The sequence below is a fragment of the Ascaphus truei genome, unplaced genomic scaffold (genome assembly GCF_040206685.1).
Source record: "Ascaphus truei isolate aAscTru1 unplaced genomic scaffold, aAscTru1.hap1 HAP1_SCAFFOLD_576, whole genome shotgun sequence".
Taxonomy (NCBI): Eukaryota; Metazoa; Chordata; class Amphibia; order Anura; family Ascaphidae; genus Ascaphus; species Ascaphus truei.
Genome location: NW_027456908.1, coordinates 138,113 through 153,161, shown reverse-complemented (window position 1 = coordinate 153,161; position 15,049 = coordinate 138,113). Strand labels below are relative to the sequence as shown.

The 15,049-nt window shown below is 42.1% G+C and overlaps 1 long non-coding RNA gene across 9 annotated transcripts in view; it reads right to left on the bottom strand.

Moving 5' to 3' along the window:
* Positions 1-6,934, bottom strand: part of LOC142485378 (uncharacterized) — a 45,932-nt gene extending 38,998 nt beyond the window's left edge. For 3 of the 9 annotated variants that reach the window (XR_012798413.1, XR_012798415.1, XR_012798417.1), the window contains exons 1-5: positions 6,716-6,933; positions 4,792-4,911; positions 3,679-3,774; positions 2,143-2,246; positions 801-910 (exon numbers count right to left, since the gene is read on the bottom strand). This is a non-coding gene — a long non-coding RNA (uncharacterized LOC142485378). Of the gene's footprint in view, positions 1-800; positions 911-2,142; positions 2,247-3,678; positions 3,775-4,791; positions 4,912-6,201; positions 6,556-6,715 lie in introns of those variants that run through there. The other 6 variants (XR_012798409.1, XR_012798414.1, XR_012798416.1 and 3 more) reach the window with 4 other exon arrangements.
* Between the last annotated feature and the right edge of the window lie 8,115 nt (positions 6,935-15,049).

The following is a 15,049-nucleotide window of genomic DNA, read 5'->3' as shown; positions in this document are numbered from 1 at the left end:
TTTAGCCAAGGGTGTGGGTTAGAGGGACGAGTGTGTCAGAGCCTAGAAGGGGCATATAGATAGGAGGATAGCATTGTAAGAGTTAATAATTTAATAGCATTGTAAGAGTTAGTTTAAGTGGAAAGAGAGAGAGAGCAGAGAGGTTAGAGTAGATGTCAGAGGAGAGTTTAATTAAGCAGAGGAAAATCAGTGGGACAGGTAAGATGGGGTGAGGGGAATGACTGATTGTGAATGATGAGAGCAGAAGAGGTCATGTACAACTAGAGCCTTGTTAGTAAGAGAAAGGACATTCCAGAGGGCATAGGAGAAGGGGAGAGAAAAGTAAGGAAAGGAATGTGGATTACATTAGATAGGTTAACACTCTTAGCAGGGAGGCAGAGGCAGGGAGACCCGATGTGTATATGAGCAGGTTCAAGATTATAAGAGATATCCCACACATCAGCAAACATAGAAGGAGACACAGAGATAGGTGTAGAGAGAGACAGAGATAGCTCTATGTAGAGAGAGAGTGACGTAGAGAGAATGAGACAGATAGGCGCAGAGAGAGGGGGTGCAGAAAGAGGGGGCGCAGAGAAAGAGGGGGCAGAGAAAGAGGGGGCAGAGAATAGGATGTACAGGAGTGCTTTTCATTGAGCAGTGCAGAAATAGCTGCAATAGAGGTCTGTACAAATGGTGCAGTGTGTAGACACATGCAAAGGTAGGGAAATGAATTGAGGGAGCAAATGTATAAATCTAAACCTGAGGGGGAGGTATAGCACAAAAGCTTGCACAGCAGATTATAGTCTTAAAGTTGTGTGTACCTGTCAGGGCATTGAAGAAGGTAAATTCTCACAAGTGCAGAGTTCATGATGAAATGCTGAATCCGTTCCCCTCCAATTTAATTTTAATATAACTTTTCCATTCCTCATTACTGCAAAAAGCAAACAAAACAACACAACATTGCATTACTATTTTCAAAATCAATTGAATGGCATATTCAACAGTGACTGTGTGATGCCAATATTCCCCACTCACTCGTAGTGAAGCACATATTGTACTAGTGTTGAAAGTAGGCCGGTAGAGTCAGGTACGCAGTACTGATAAAACAATAAGTGCCCGTCGTAAGTACCAGCTCCGCAACAGTGCGGGCATCACATTAGTGACGTGGATGAACATATATGGATAAGCCCATATTAAGGCATCACGTGACCAGAGCCGTCACTGACTGGGTATACGTAAAGACGCAGGGAGATGCAAGGAAAGGGAGGGAGAGAGACAGGGAGAAGATGGGAAATGGAGGGAGGCACGGATGGAGAGAGGGAGTTCTTCCGAGCTTCTGCGGGCCTCTCTCTTTCACTGGTGCATGCCGGGAGCTGGTCCCAATATCCACAAAGTGTGTGTGTATTATTGGTTGTATTTTATGGGGGTAGGAGGGTAGTGTGTATATTGTGTGTGTGGGAATATTATATTGTGTGTAGAGGTGCAGAGGAGAGTACTTGATTGTGTATCTTGTGTAAGGGTGTTGTGTATATTGTGTTTGGAGCTATAATATTATTGGGGAGATTAGTATTGAGGAGGTATTATAGTGTGTATTGTGGGGAGTATTAGTGTGTGTATTGTTTGTGGGTGACAGATGCTGGGGGTATGCAGCAATCCCTGCACTGATGTCCGAGGCGGCTCTGCATCGCTCGCACGCACTGTGGACGACCAAGGATGTGCCCATGATAATCATGGCCTTAGAGGGATGAGTGTGTCAGAGCCTAGAAGGGGCATATATATGATGGAGGAGGGAGGAGGAGGGAGGAGGAGGAGATGATAGCATTGTAAAAGTTAACAAGATAGTTAGTTTAAGCAGAAAGTGAGGAGAGGTTAGAGATAAGGGTAGATGTCAGAGGAGAGAGTTCAATTAAGCTGAGGTATCGAGTAGGACAGGGGTGAGGGGAATGCGAGGTGGTGGATGATGAGAGCAGAAGAGGTCATGTACAAATAGACCTTGTTAGTCAGAGAGCAGACATTCCAGAGGGCACGTGAGAAGTGAAGAGTAAAGTGAGACATGGAATGTGGATTACATTAGATGGGTTAATACGCTTAGCAGGGAGGTGGAGAGAGAGAGGCAAGAGGCAGAGAGTGGTGTAGGGGTTGAGGAAGAGATGTTGCATGTACCTTATCAGAACATTAAAGAACATCAATTCACACTGGTGCAGAGTTGATGATGAATCCAGTTCACCTCCAATTCAATTTTAACAGAACTTTTTCATTCTTCATTACTGCAAAAAAAAGTAAAAAACATTGCATTACTATTTTCAAAATGGATTGAATTCCCCCAACAATGACTATGTATATCCCTCTCAGTCCCACTGCAGCACATACTGTACCAGTGTGAAAGTAGGAAGGTACACAGTACCGGTAAAACAATACGTGCCAGTTCTATGCACCATATGAATTATAAGGGGATGTAAATCTCCCAGTCTCTCTCCATATCCGCAACAGAGCGGGCTCCGGTCAGTGGCATGGATGCCCATATATGGATATGCTCATATTTGGGCATCCCATGTCACTGACCAGTGCCGGCTCTGAGTATAGGGATATGTGTGGAGACGCAGAGGTGCAAGGAAATGGGAGGAGGCATGGTGAGAAACAGGGAGAGACCACAGGAAGATAGAGGGCAACAACTTCCACAAGGTACGTGTATGTGTATAATTGTTTGTATTTTGTGCAGAGGGGGTAATTTCAGATAAAATACAATTCTCCACCCTCTACGAAACAATTCCACTTTGTTCAGTAAGCCAGAAAGTCTTGGTCCCATGGGGACTGAATTTTAATGCAAATAAGGTCCTTAATACACAATTAAAGAATATAGTTACTTATTCTCTACTGTAAGAAGTGCCACATTGCCCACTATTTGGGTCCTGTGCCCAGATTGTGATCATGCATGGCAGAGGGGAGATTCCCCCAACTCCAATTTGCTACACTCTCCAAGAGAGATAATTGTGATCAGAGGTGGAACTAGGGGAGGGGGTGAGCAGGGTCGCTGCCCAGGGAGTAACCCGACTGGGGGCACGGAAATCTCATTTGGTGCATATGTTGCGGCACTGCATTGATTGACCGGTCAATCTGCACTGCTGCCTGTCACAGTGACATCATGATCGGGCACTGTGATCAGCTATAGCACTGACCCAGGTGAGATAGTTCAGCACATTACAAGGAGGGAACAGATGTTGTGGGTGACAGATGCTGGAGGTAGGCCAAGACTGTTGGCCAGAGTAACGTGGAGACTTACTGCACTCTGCATGCCCATCCTCTCCCTGACATCAGGGGAAGGAAGTGGCCCTGGGGTGTGTGTAGGTATACCAGATGTCAGTGTATGCATAAGTAAGTATGCCTGTGTAGTGGGAGGTGTAGGGGCGTTAAGCTGGAGGACTTAAACCAGGCACAAAAGCACATAGATACCTCTGATTATACCGCACCAAATGCTGATAATATCATGCTGTAGCAGCACTTTACAGAAGATGATGCAGATGTCATCAGTCGTTGGTGGGTTCATTAAATCAATCCATCATATAATAACCACACTGTGCATATGATGTACTGAATCAGTAACACCAGGAAGACATCTCCATGTTAGGGGTAGAGTTGAAGTTAACAGAATATGTCCAGCACTGTGGTGTGTAGCCCATAAATAATAATTGTGCACATTACCAGAACAACATACTGTCAACTGCAAGATCATTTTGCTGCTTGTAGTGTATGCTCGTCCTGTGCAGTGTTGTAGTAGATCCGTCTCTTCAGTGTTCACTGCAACAAAAGTAAGACATTGCATTAATATTACAGACGTTTGGGGGCTGAAATCTCACTTCGCTGCGGACAATTTCCCTTTGCATAAGATTCTTGTGATTATGTCAATGATGATCAATAACTACATCATAACACAGCCGCTCTATACAGAAGATGTACTTGCTCTCAATGGTCATGGAGGTAATACGTCACACAATGTACAGATATAGCAAGGATTATTTCTTCCTCTGGTGCATTATGGCATTATGATGGGAAATGTTGAGATTCTGCATTATCAGCATCACTGAATCTTTTGTAAATTAAGTGATATTCTATGTTTTAATGCAATATTATGGATGATCAGTCAGTAAAATAATAAAAGCTTGCTGTATCTGTAGCCATGCTCTACCCATGATGTGCTGAATCAATGACTGCAGAGAGATTCAGAGTGGTAAACATGACTGGAACGCATCTCTAAATAATGGGCAGCAAAGCAGTGCAGAATAGGAGGTGAAAGTATTTAAAATGGAAGACCCTTAGCAGCTGTGTGGGGAGTAGACCGTACAGACTGACCAAGTAAATGGTAAAAGGAGTAACTTCAACATTACTTGGCTTTGTTCTCCACATTGAAGCTTTCCTCCTCTTTACATCACTAATACTGATGCCATGTGTAACCTGTACTGAGAGTTATATAATCTACTGGCCTAGATGAAACCATGTGATGCAAACAGGATCCATCCCACTCCAGATTCATAGAATTGAACCACCTCAGCTTTCATAACAATCACATAGAACTGCAGCTGTGCGCTTCTGCACATGTTCTTGTTATGAATGGTAGTAGATGTGGTCCATGGGTCTTTACTTCATACTGTAGCCACACTCTACTCATGATGTATTGAATCAATGAAAACTTGCATGGTTCAGATCACATGAAGGGGTAGAGTAGAGATGAAAATGTTCAATGTGAAACCCATAGCAGCCGGATTGTGTGGAGTCAATAAAACGACAAATACTAAATGGTAAATGAGAAATATACACATTGCTTATCTGTCTCTGTGTAGTAATTTTCCTTCTCTTCAACTGTCCTTCAAATTTTCTCTTTTGCAAGAAAAGGAACACATGGCTTCAATATTCACTTCTGTTCTGCAGTCATCCCTCCTGAAATAAAAGTTAAACATTGCATTGTTATTATGATAATACATACAATAAACCTTGCTCCAAACCATTTGATGCAAAGCAAATCCACCTCCCACCCACAGCTGTGCTCTTTCTAGAGCATGCATGTCAAACTCCAGTCCTCGAGGGTTCCAAACAGGCCAGGTTTTCAGTAGGGATATCCTGAAAACCTGACCTGTTTGCTGCCCTCGAGGACTGGAGTTTGACATCCTTGTTCTTGAGCTTCTACCACGCAAGTCATCCATGTGAGTGACACTGTACTGCAGTCCTGGTCTGCACACAATCTACTGAATCAATGACATCACACTGTAAAGGCAATCTACAAGATGTATTAGTTGTCCACACTTCCGAAATGTTACTTTTATGTCCAAATCACTTATTCCCATGACCTGATATTTGTATTTGTCATTTATAGGATTGTCACATGTATTACTACTGTGAAACACTATGTACATTAATAGTGCTATATAAATAAATACATACACATTTATATATATAATAATAATAATAATAATAATAACAGCATGTTCTTTTATAGCGCTGCTAGTTTTACGTAGCGCTTTACAGAGACATTTTGCAGACACAAGTCCCTGCCCCATAGAGCTTACAATCTATGACATTGGTGCCTGAGGCACAGAGGATATGAAGTGACTTGCCCAAGGTCACACACACACATAAATATATACATATATACACACACACAATATATATATATATATATATATATATATATATAAAAAAATACATATAAATATACATATAAATATATACATATAATTATATACATACATATATACACGCATATATACATGCATATAAATATAAACACACACACACACACACACACACACATATATATGAAAACTAACACAGAAAAAAAGAATCCCCTGAATAGCACTCTAACATACACAAATTGTATCAAAAAAGGTTTATTAATCACATACACATAAATGGTTAAAATGAGGAGCAGTGGTGACCTACAAAGCTGTTATAAACTGAACCTTAAGGTGTGGGGAAAAATGCTACACTGCAGTAATAAGTACAAAGTGTGTAAATAAAGTGTAGAGGCAAGAAATACTTGCATCAGAACACTCAGACCGGCCGGTCAAGTACTACCTAAGTTGAAGACCCCTGTGTGAAGTGCTTGTATGAAACTAGTATGTAACTAACAAGCAAGGAAATTAATAAGTTAATTATATAAGTTAGTAATATGATCCAAGCCTATAGATATGACACACACAGATGAGCAAAAAATTGGCAGATATAACTAACAAGCCAAAATAGGTAGCACAAGTACTTAGACCAGTCCTGAGTGTACAGCAAAGTGTCCAGCAGAGTGATAGCAGATATCACCAGCTTAACTGCTCGTAGGTACAGGGAGAGTGAGTCTCAGCACATGCTCCCAGGGTTGCTTGGAGCACAGACTGTAAGATTCAGCGGAGCGAAGGAGAAACAGCTGAGATCACCACCACATCCTAGATGAGACAGACAAGCCCTGACTTGCTTGTTTCACCGCCTGCTTTGTCCGGGGGCTTAACATAAAGACAGTTGATAGATGTATTTGAAGTTGCATATTCTGTGCCGTGGATTAATCAGTATACTGAAAGCAACTGAAGATGGTACAGTAGCTGTGATAGGTTGGCCTCATAGCGCCTCCTTCAATGGAGGAATCGTCTCACAGAGCACTTAACTCCCTAAATGCCCAAAGAAAAAAGTAAGCATGCAGTACTTAAAGTGAAAGTAAAATGAGAAATGAAATAAACACACACATTGAAAAATCACTCACCCGACTGAGAGCGCCTTCTACAGAGCGCTGTACCACTGCTCAGCTAGCAGCTAAAACTGTCTCATTTTCCCACCATTGAAGTTTACACATGTCCACGCCCCACTCTAACAAGACGCTGTGTACGGAAGCTAGCAGGAGACAAACTAGTGAGAGAAGGCGTAGCTGCTAGCCACACTCCACGAGGTGCATTGTGGGAAATGTAGTTCTTTGCCTGCTAGCTTCTCTGACTGGTTACTGATCACGTGATGTCACTAGGGGCGGGATTAGTGTGTTGCAATGTAACGGCCCGGCTGCATGATTGTCACAGAAGGGGGGAGCCTGAGAATGTCACGGATTTAATTACACATGTAATGATGTAATAACACAGCCATGAACTAAGCCAGTATACTTATGGTCATGTGATTTTTACAATGCTTTTATTAACATTATTGTGTAGATTTGGGCTGAATTAAACTTGTATGGGATTGTCACTTTAATATCACAGTACCACTACTGTTTAACACTTATAATGACCTCCTGATTACAGATTATTAGGGACAGACTTAAAAAGGCCTGTGTAAATATTTATTATAGAGTGGCCTCTTTACTTTATAATATCAGGGAGTATCAGACAGGCCTGTGTTTATTTTTAATATACATTAGGGTGACCTGACTCCAGATTATTGGCCTTTCCCTCTGACAAATGCATATTTTCCTATACTGTGTTAATTTTGTTAGAACAAAATAAATATTCATGCGCTAAATGACAGTACCAGTGTGAGTCCCAATAAGAAGTGACAGGTTCCTGTACTAGGGCCTGTCCCTGTGACCACCCACCCTCACTAGTGGGAAGTCAGGGCCTCAACTCTAGCCTGGGGATTTCTGGCCTAGGGCAGAATCTCGCAGCTCTCTGCCCACCTTCTTTCCCCCTCTGTCCCCTAAGTCTCACTCACTCATGTGCTTCCCAGTCTGCTTCCTGACTGCACGAAACAATGTATCAAATTCCCTGCTGCAGAGAATCTGCAAGTCTCAGTGGCTGGTTGGCTGCAGGTGACAGGGAACATAGGGCATTCACCAGAGGCTGCTGGGGGATGTAGTCCACTCCGAACCTCTTTCCTATGGGGACTGTGTGCGCGGTCTCTACTGCACCTGTGCAAAGCTGTAGTGGCCACCGCTACACATAACTGCACCTGCGCAACCTACCAGATCTCCTGTACACTTGTAATGGCCACCACTACCCTTGCCAACCTCTGCGTATTGCGCGAACCTCGCGCCAAACACAACATGGCCGCTGTGGCTATCTGCGCATGCTCGAGCATCAGGGCCCCCGACGGCACCGTCACAGATAGCGGCGCCAACTGGGAAAAGTCGCCATCCCCTTCCCCCACTGCCACAGGGGTAAGGCAAGGGGCAAAGGAACATCAGGGAAACCGGGAGTGGCCCCCTTACATATATATATATTTTGTGGTTGACAAATCACCCAAAAATCTACTCGCTGAACAAAAAAATCTACTCATCACCTAGCCCCGCCCCAGGCCCGCTTTAAAAAAAATTGAATAAATTCCTAGTAAGAACAACATTTGTTTTTGACATGTTTATTTATTGTATTACATTATACTACAATTAGTCCTTGTTAAGAGTGTGTGTGTGACACAGAGAGAGTGTGCGTGTGTGTGTGACACAGAGAGTGTGTGAGACACAGAGAGTGTGTGAGACACAGAGAGTGTGTGAGACACAGAGAGCGTGTGAGATAGGGTGAGGCAGAGGGTGACAGGGTGAGGCAGAGGGTGACAGGGTGAGACAGAGAATGACAGGGTGATACCGAGAGATACAGAGGTTGACAGGGAGAAAATGGGTGACATGGTGTGACACAGGGTGACAGGGTGAGACAGAGGGTGACAGGGTGAGACAGAGGGTGACAGGGGGAAACAGAGGGTGACAGAAAGTGAGACAGAGGGTGACAGAAAGTGAGACAGGGGGTGACAGAAAGTGAGACAGAGGGAGACAGGGTGGGTGACATTCTCACACTTACACACACACACACACACACACACACACACACACACACACACACACACACACACACACACACACACACACACACACACACACACACACACACACACACACACACACACACACACACACACACACACACACACTCTCCCTCTTACACACACACACTCTCTCTCCCTCTCACACACACACACACACAGACAGACATCAAACCCCTCCCCTCTGCAAGAGCGAGGGTCCGCCCTCACAAATTCCTCTATCCCTCTTATCAGCGGTGCAGACAGGAGATGAAATACAGCAGTGACCGCACGACCCTTCTTTTGGCGATGTTACATATAAATACTGGTAATAGTAAAAAGCAGAACAAATAATATAAAAAGGCAATTGCTTGCTTGGGAAGTAGCTTCTGCTGGGCCCAATTTGAGGAATCCCTTGTCAGTAGGGCCGCCAGCAGAAATCTTGGGGCCCAGGACAAATGCAAGGATCAGGCCCCCCTCCCTACCCCATAGCACACCTACCATGACATTTTTTTTAGGGCACAACTTTTACTCAAATGGTAGTGTTGCAAGGCCTATTTCACACCTCGCAAACCCCCCCATTTTACACTTTGTAGGCCCCCTCTATTTCCCTCCCTTTTCCCATGTATTTTTCTTCCCTCTGTCTCACCTCTCACTTTCCCCCCGCCATCAATTACCCAACTCTCCCTCTAAACCTGCCCCCCCTCACATGTATTTCTTACCCCTACTCCCTCTTTTCCTCACTCTCTCTCCTCTCACCCTTCCATCAATTACAACACTCTGACTCAATTCCCTCTCCCTCACATAATTCCACCCACAAAATATATGCCAAAAAAAACCACCCCAATGCAAAAAAATTCCCACCCCCAAATACATACAAAAAAATCTGTAACCCCCAAATTCACACAACCACCCACCTCCCCAATGCACATAAAACCCCTCCAATTCATATAAAAAAGCCCCAAGACATATATAGAAGCCCCCACTCCCTCCCAATACGTTTAAAAACATATGACTACTTCCTGTATCAGGAAAGGGATTCCCTGGGCCCGCAGTAGCTGGTCTCCAAACAGCTGACAAAGCTCTGTGATCATACAGGATGCCTCTGCACAGCCTAGGAGTGCTGCAGCTAAGGCAACGGGTTCTAGCTCATGCTAGCTGGTGGCAAATGCTCCAACACTAACTCGTAATGCATTTCGCCACTAGGTGACTTCATCTGAGATACCCCAGATGGGGAACAGCCCCCAATTTATACACTGGGAGTGCAATGTCTATAGATGGTGATTGGTGCAAATAAATTCAGTGGTATAACACTATATGACCTAAGTTTACCTCCTCCCAGCATGTGAAATGGGTTGACTGTCAGCTCCTTGGGTAAAAGATTTTTTAAATAAATATAATAAAATAAATAATGGCATAAAATTGACATGAATAAAAATACATATGAATGAGCTCAAACATCCTCAGCTAGGGAAAACTCAACAATAACATTTTAAGAGAGGTATTATTTGGTCCTTGACACTTTGATGCCCATTTATTAAACATACATGAATAATAATAAACATAAAAGTGCAAGTAATTATGGGTATGAATATATTTTTAAAAAGCCATAATGAGAAAAAAACTTAATGGTTAAAAGTATTTTTCTTTTTTTCACCCAAGTGTTTTCATTATAGCACTTATAGTGCTAGTGAAATCCATATAGGAACTAAAGTTAAAATAATTTTTATTAAAGTTCTAACAATAATAAAATGATAAAATCAAAATGGGAAACAATGTTAATACATAATGTCTGCTCGGTAGGCATCCTATTCAATCTAGGCAATATCATAACACTTTTCATTCATTGAGGTTTGCCCAAAGCTATTCGTGTAAGTGGCATTTCAACCTGTTCCAGGCTTTGGGCCTAGAAAATCTAATCACCCCTTCATATAACAAAAGTGGGAAAAGTTCATAATGCTCCACCTACTTAGAGAATATTAGGGGATCTTATGAAGATATCTCTGTGCACTCGTATATTTGCTGGCTGTTTTGTTCAATAAATGGTTCATTAAGCATAATACAATCTCAAATTCTAATTTTAATTTTATTAGATTATATCGGTGTCCCTGTATTCAACAGTTTTTGTAAGCTTGCAATACCTATTACTTAATGGGCATGCATTTTAAATGACCCTTCAGATTTACATAGGAACCGCTGTACATCTCTGACTATAGTGCTCCTGAGCCCTTGATATCCCGTTATCAGAAAATTCCTTGATTCGGTTTATCACCTTCCTGATAGCTACTGAAAGGACTACGAATCCCTTGACATTAGTGCGCCGATGTTCTAAAAACTTTTTGCACATTGTTCGTTTCGTATGGCCTACATAGTGTAGGCCGCATGTGCATGTCAGGAGATATACCACATATTGAGTATTACAGTTGATGAATCCCTTTATCTGAAAGGATTCCTTGGTTGTACCTGCTGTAAACTCTGTGTTTGTTTGTTTGTTTCTATTTGCTATATGTGTACTGGTGAGACACCATTGCGCCCACATTTGTAGCATCCAGGAGGGCGCTCTGAAATCCAATAGCCATTTATACTCGTTTAACAAAAACTAGATTATTTATTTATAAAATGTTTACCAGGAAGTAATACAGTGAGAGTTACCTCTCATTTTCAAGAATGACCTGGGAACAGAGTTATAACCATACATGATTACATTAAATTAACAGGGTTATACAGTCAACTCACTGACATATTAATGATACAATGTATGTAGTATATCTGAGGAATTGCATCAAGAATTATAGAGTAGATAGAGGATAATAATAAATAGGGAAATAATTGTGTGGTCATGTTATACTCACTATCTGTGTGCAGTGCAGTCAGTATATATATATATATATATATATATATATATATATATATATATATATATATATAGAGAGAGAGAGAGAGAGAGAGAGAGAGAGAGAGAGAGAGAGAGACAATCAAGTGGTTTCTTCTTCTCTTAGCCAAAGACGTACTACTCTATGTTCCTTTTCTCATTCTCCTATTTTTGTACCTTGGTATAATTGTATATAAATACTTCACAGCATATGTTCCACCAAAGTAACCACGTCAGGGATGACAGCGACCAACAGTGGCACTACTGTGTTTAGGGTTCTACAGTGCACAGCCACCCTCCACTACCCATCTGGTATTTCCACAGCCCAGATAGTTAAACAAACTGGCTGCGGTCCATATTACCTCTGACTCCAGCAATGCTTGGACAGTTTCCCCTATCTCTTTCTGCTCAATTTATTGGATACATAGCTTTGGATATATTTCAGCATTCTATGACACTCAGGATAGCGCTCATGATATCATCAACAACCAAGGGACTCCCAATAGTTTCTGTTATGTGATCAATTTTTACTGCACGCAGTCCTGAGTATACTATCATCTTTGCCACAGTTGAGAGTCTGGCACATTTCTCTACTGTACAAAGGTATCAGAGAACACATCCAGGCATTCAGTATACATCCCAGTTAGGCAGCGCTTATAGTAAGTGCGACGCGACGGGAGCAACGCTGGCGACTCAAAATTTGGAGCCGGGGAAATCAGATTTTTCAGAGGTTGTCGCCACATGTGACAGCCTCTGAACCAATCAATGCCCATGTCGCCAGCGACATCCCCGAAAGTTAAATTATAACTTTCGCGGGTGACGTCACCCATCACTTCGCCAGTCGCGTTGCTGGCACTATAAGCATGACCTAGGGGAGGGCCCAGGAGACTCCCATACAACTCTGGAGAGTTTCTCTTAATTAAAGTAACTTTCCACTATGTATCCTGTTCACAGCAATGCAGTACTAACTACATTTAAGCATGTCTGTAAGATACAAAAGTTAACCCATCATGCACCTTGGCCTAGGGAGGATTTGTTCCTATAAAGTACACCCAGTTTGGCAATGATTTTGGATGTTAGATTATCAATATGCAACTCAAATTTTAAATGGGAGTGAAACCAGATGCCCAGATATTTAAAATTAGGGACACTTTAGTTGGCTTCAATTAATTACTGCATTTATAAAATTCTGCAGAGCATCTAGTAACCTTGTAATATTAAGAGATGGCAGCCTTGGTATGTTATGCCTCTTTTTTCCTGTATACCGCAAAGGATTTTGTGGCCTATTCTAGTAACTCTGAAGTGAGGCAAACCACTTCTAAATAGCTCTCTTTATGTGAATTGGCCTACTTTGCTATGCTGTAAGCCAGGCCTGCACAGCTCCAGTCCTCGAGAGCCGCAAACAGGCCAGGTTTTCAGGATACCCTAACCCTAACTTCTTTCACTGCAGCCATTGTAATCAGACACTGCTAATGGAGGGTATGATACATTCTCTACCACTGAAAGAATATACATCTCAGTGGTAGACGGCTGATAAGAAGCTGTTTCAGTCTGGTTCTGCCAATTCGATCGGTTTAAAAAATCCTCCATTTTCAGGTCTATGTATGTTGATCTGATTTCTTAGGCTTTCAAGACGTTATAGCAGTCCTGTTTTTAGTGCTCATTCTCTCCCCCTTTATCTCTCAACTTTTCTCTCTCCCTTTATCACTCACTCCCCCTTTCTCTCCTTCTATATGACCCTTGCCTCACTTCCCCTGACTCAAACTAATCAATCTTTAATCACCTCTCTCTACCTCTTCTCCCTCTCCCACTCCCTTCTCGCTCCCTTCTCTCTCACTCTCCCTTCTCTCCATTTTTTCACTCGGACTCCCACTCTATCTCTTTCACTTAAACCCGTCTCTTGCTCTCACACATATTCCCAAAGAGTAACCCTTTTTTTATAAACTGTAGATACCTTACATTTTAGCTATTTGCACTTCGATATTTGTATCACGAGGAATTCCTCTAATAACACTGTTCCTTTTTTTGTGTGTACATATACACACAATAAAAATGCATAGGTTTTGGACGTCAGAGTATCAATATGCAACCTAAATGTTAAATGGGAGTGAAACCATACTAGGCCCAGATATTTAAAATTAGTGACAATTTATTTGGCTTAAAAAATTATTGCATTAAAAAATTCCGTGGAACATCTACCCTTCCTTTTTTTTATGTATCCTGTGCTTGGATTGCAGCGGTCTGTCCCTCATCAAGTTAGAGAGCACTGGTATTAGTATCTCAGATTTATTTTGATTTTTGGTGTGCAAAATTTTTCCACATTACATAGCACTTGTGAGCAAGACATCCAGTCCAGCCACTGCTGATGGGACACTGTACTTTCACTGATCGCTATATCTGAGCTATTGGGAAACAATTTTAAACACTATTACATTCTCTGCTCTTTCTCTCAGCTGCTATCTCGGTCTTTGTGCCCAGCATATGGCGTCATCAGGCATATTAATGCTTCCAACATCCCAGGAGAAAATGGTTATATTGTTTTGAACAAGGGGCCTATTTCTGATGACTTATTCCTGAATTAGTAATATGTGTCATATATCTTGGCTCAATCAGAGGCTTGGTTGAAAACTGAGCCCCTGATGGAACCACATGTGCTTAAGGTGGAATATCCTGAAAACCTGACCTGTTGGACAGGCTTGAGTACTGGAGTTGAGAACCCCTGTTCTAACATTTATCTTCCTACCAGTACATAGGTAATTTCAAGAAATTAAACAAAAAAAGGTAGAAAAACTTTAAACAGGAAAATAACCATACAGTAACTTGTAAACCTTGAGAAATGCATCTTAATAGGGTCATGTCACACTGAAAATATAGTATTCCCAGGTGTAACCCTTGCATTCATCAGCCAGATATATTGAGTCTTTAAGTTGCATTCATTGTTTTGAAATAGACTTGGTATTTTATGTCTCTTTTTTCCTGTACACCGTAAAGGATTTTGCGGCCTAGTCTAGAAACTCTGAAGTGAGACAAATCACTTCGAAAGAGCACTCTAGATGCGAATTGGCATGGTTTGCTATGCTGCAAGCCCTTCTCGCATGTCCAATCTGTATCTAAAAAGGCTTTGTACGAAGCTGTTTCAGTCTGGTTCCGCCAATTCGATCGGTTTTAAAAAATCCTTCATTTTCAGTGTATGTTGATCTGATTTCTTAGGCTTTAAAAACATTAAAGCAGTCCTGTTTTAAGAGCTCATTCTCTCCCCCTTTCTCTCTCCCTTTATCACTCACTCCCCCTTTATCTCTCTCGATATGACCCTTGCCTTACTTCCCCGACTAAAACTGCCCCCTCTTTAAACACCACTCTTTACCTCTGCTCTCTCTCCCTCTCCCTTCTCTCTCCCTCTCCCTTCTCTCTCCCTCTCCCTTCTCTCTCATTTTCCCTTCTATCTCACAT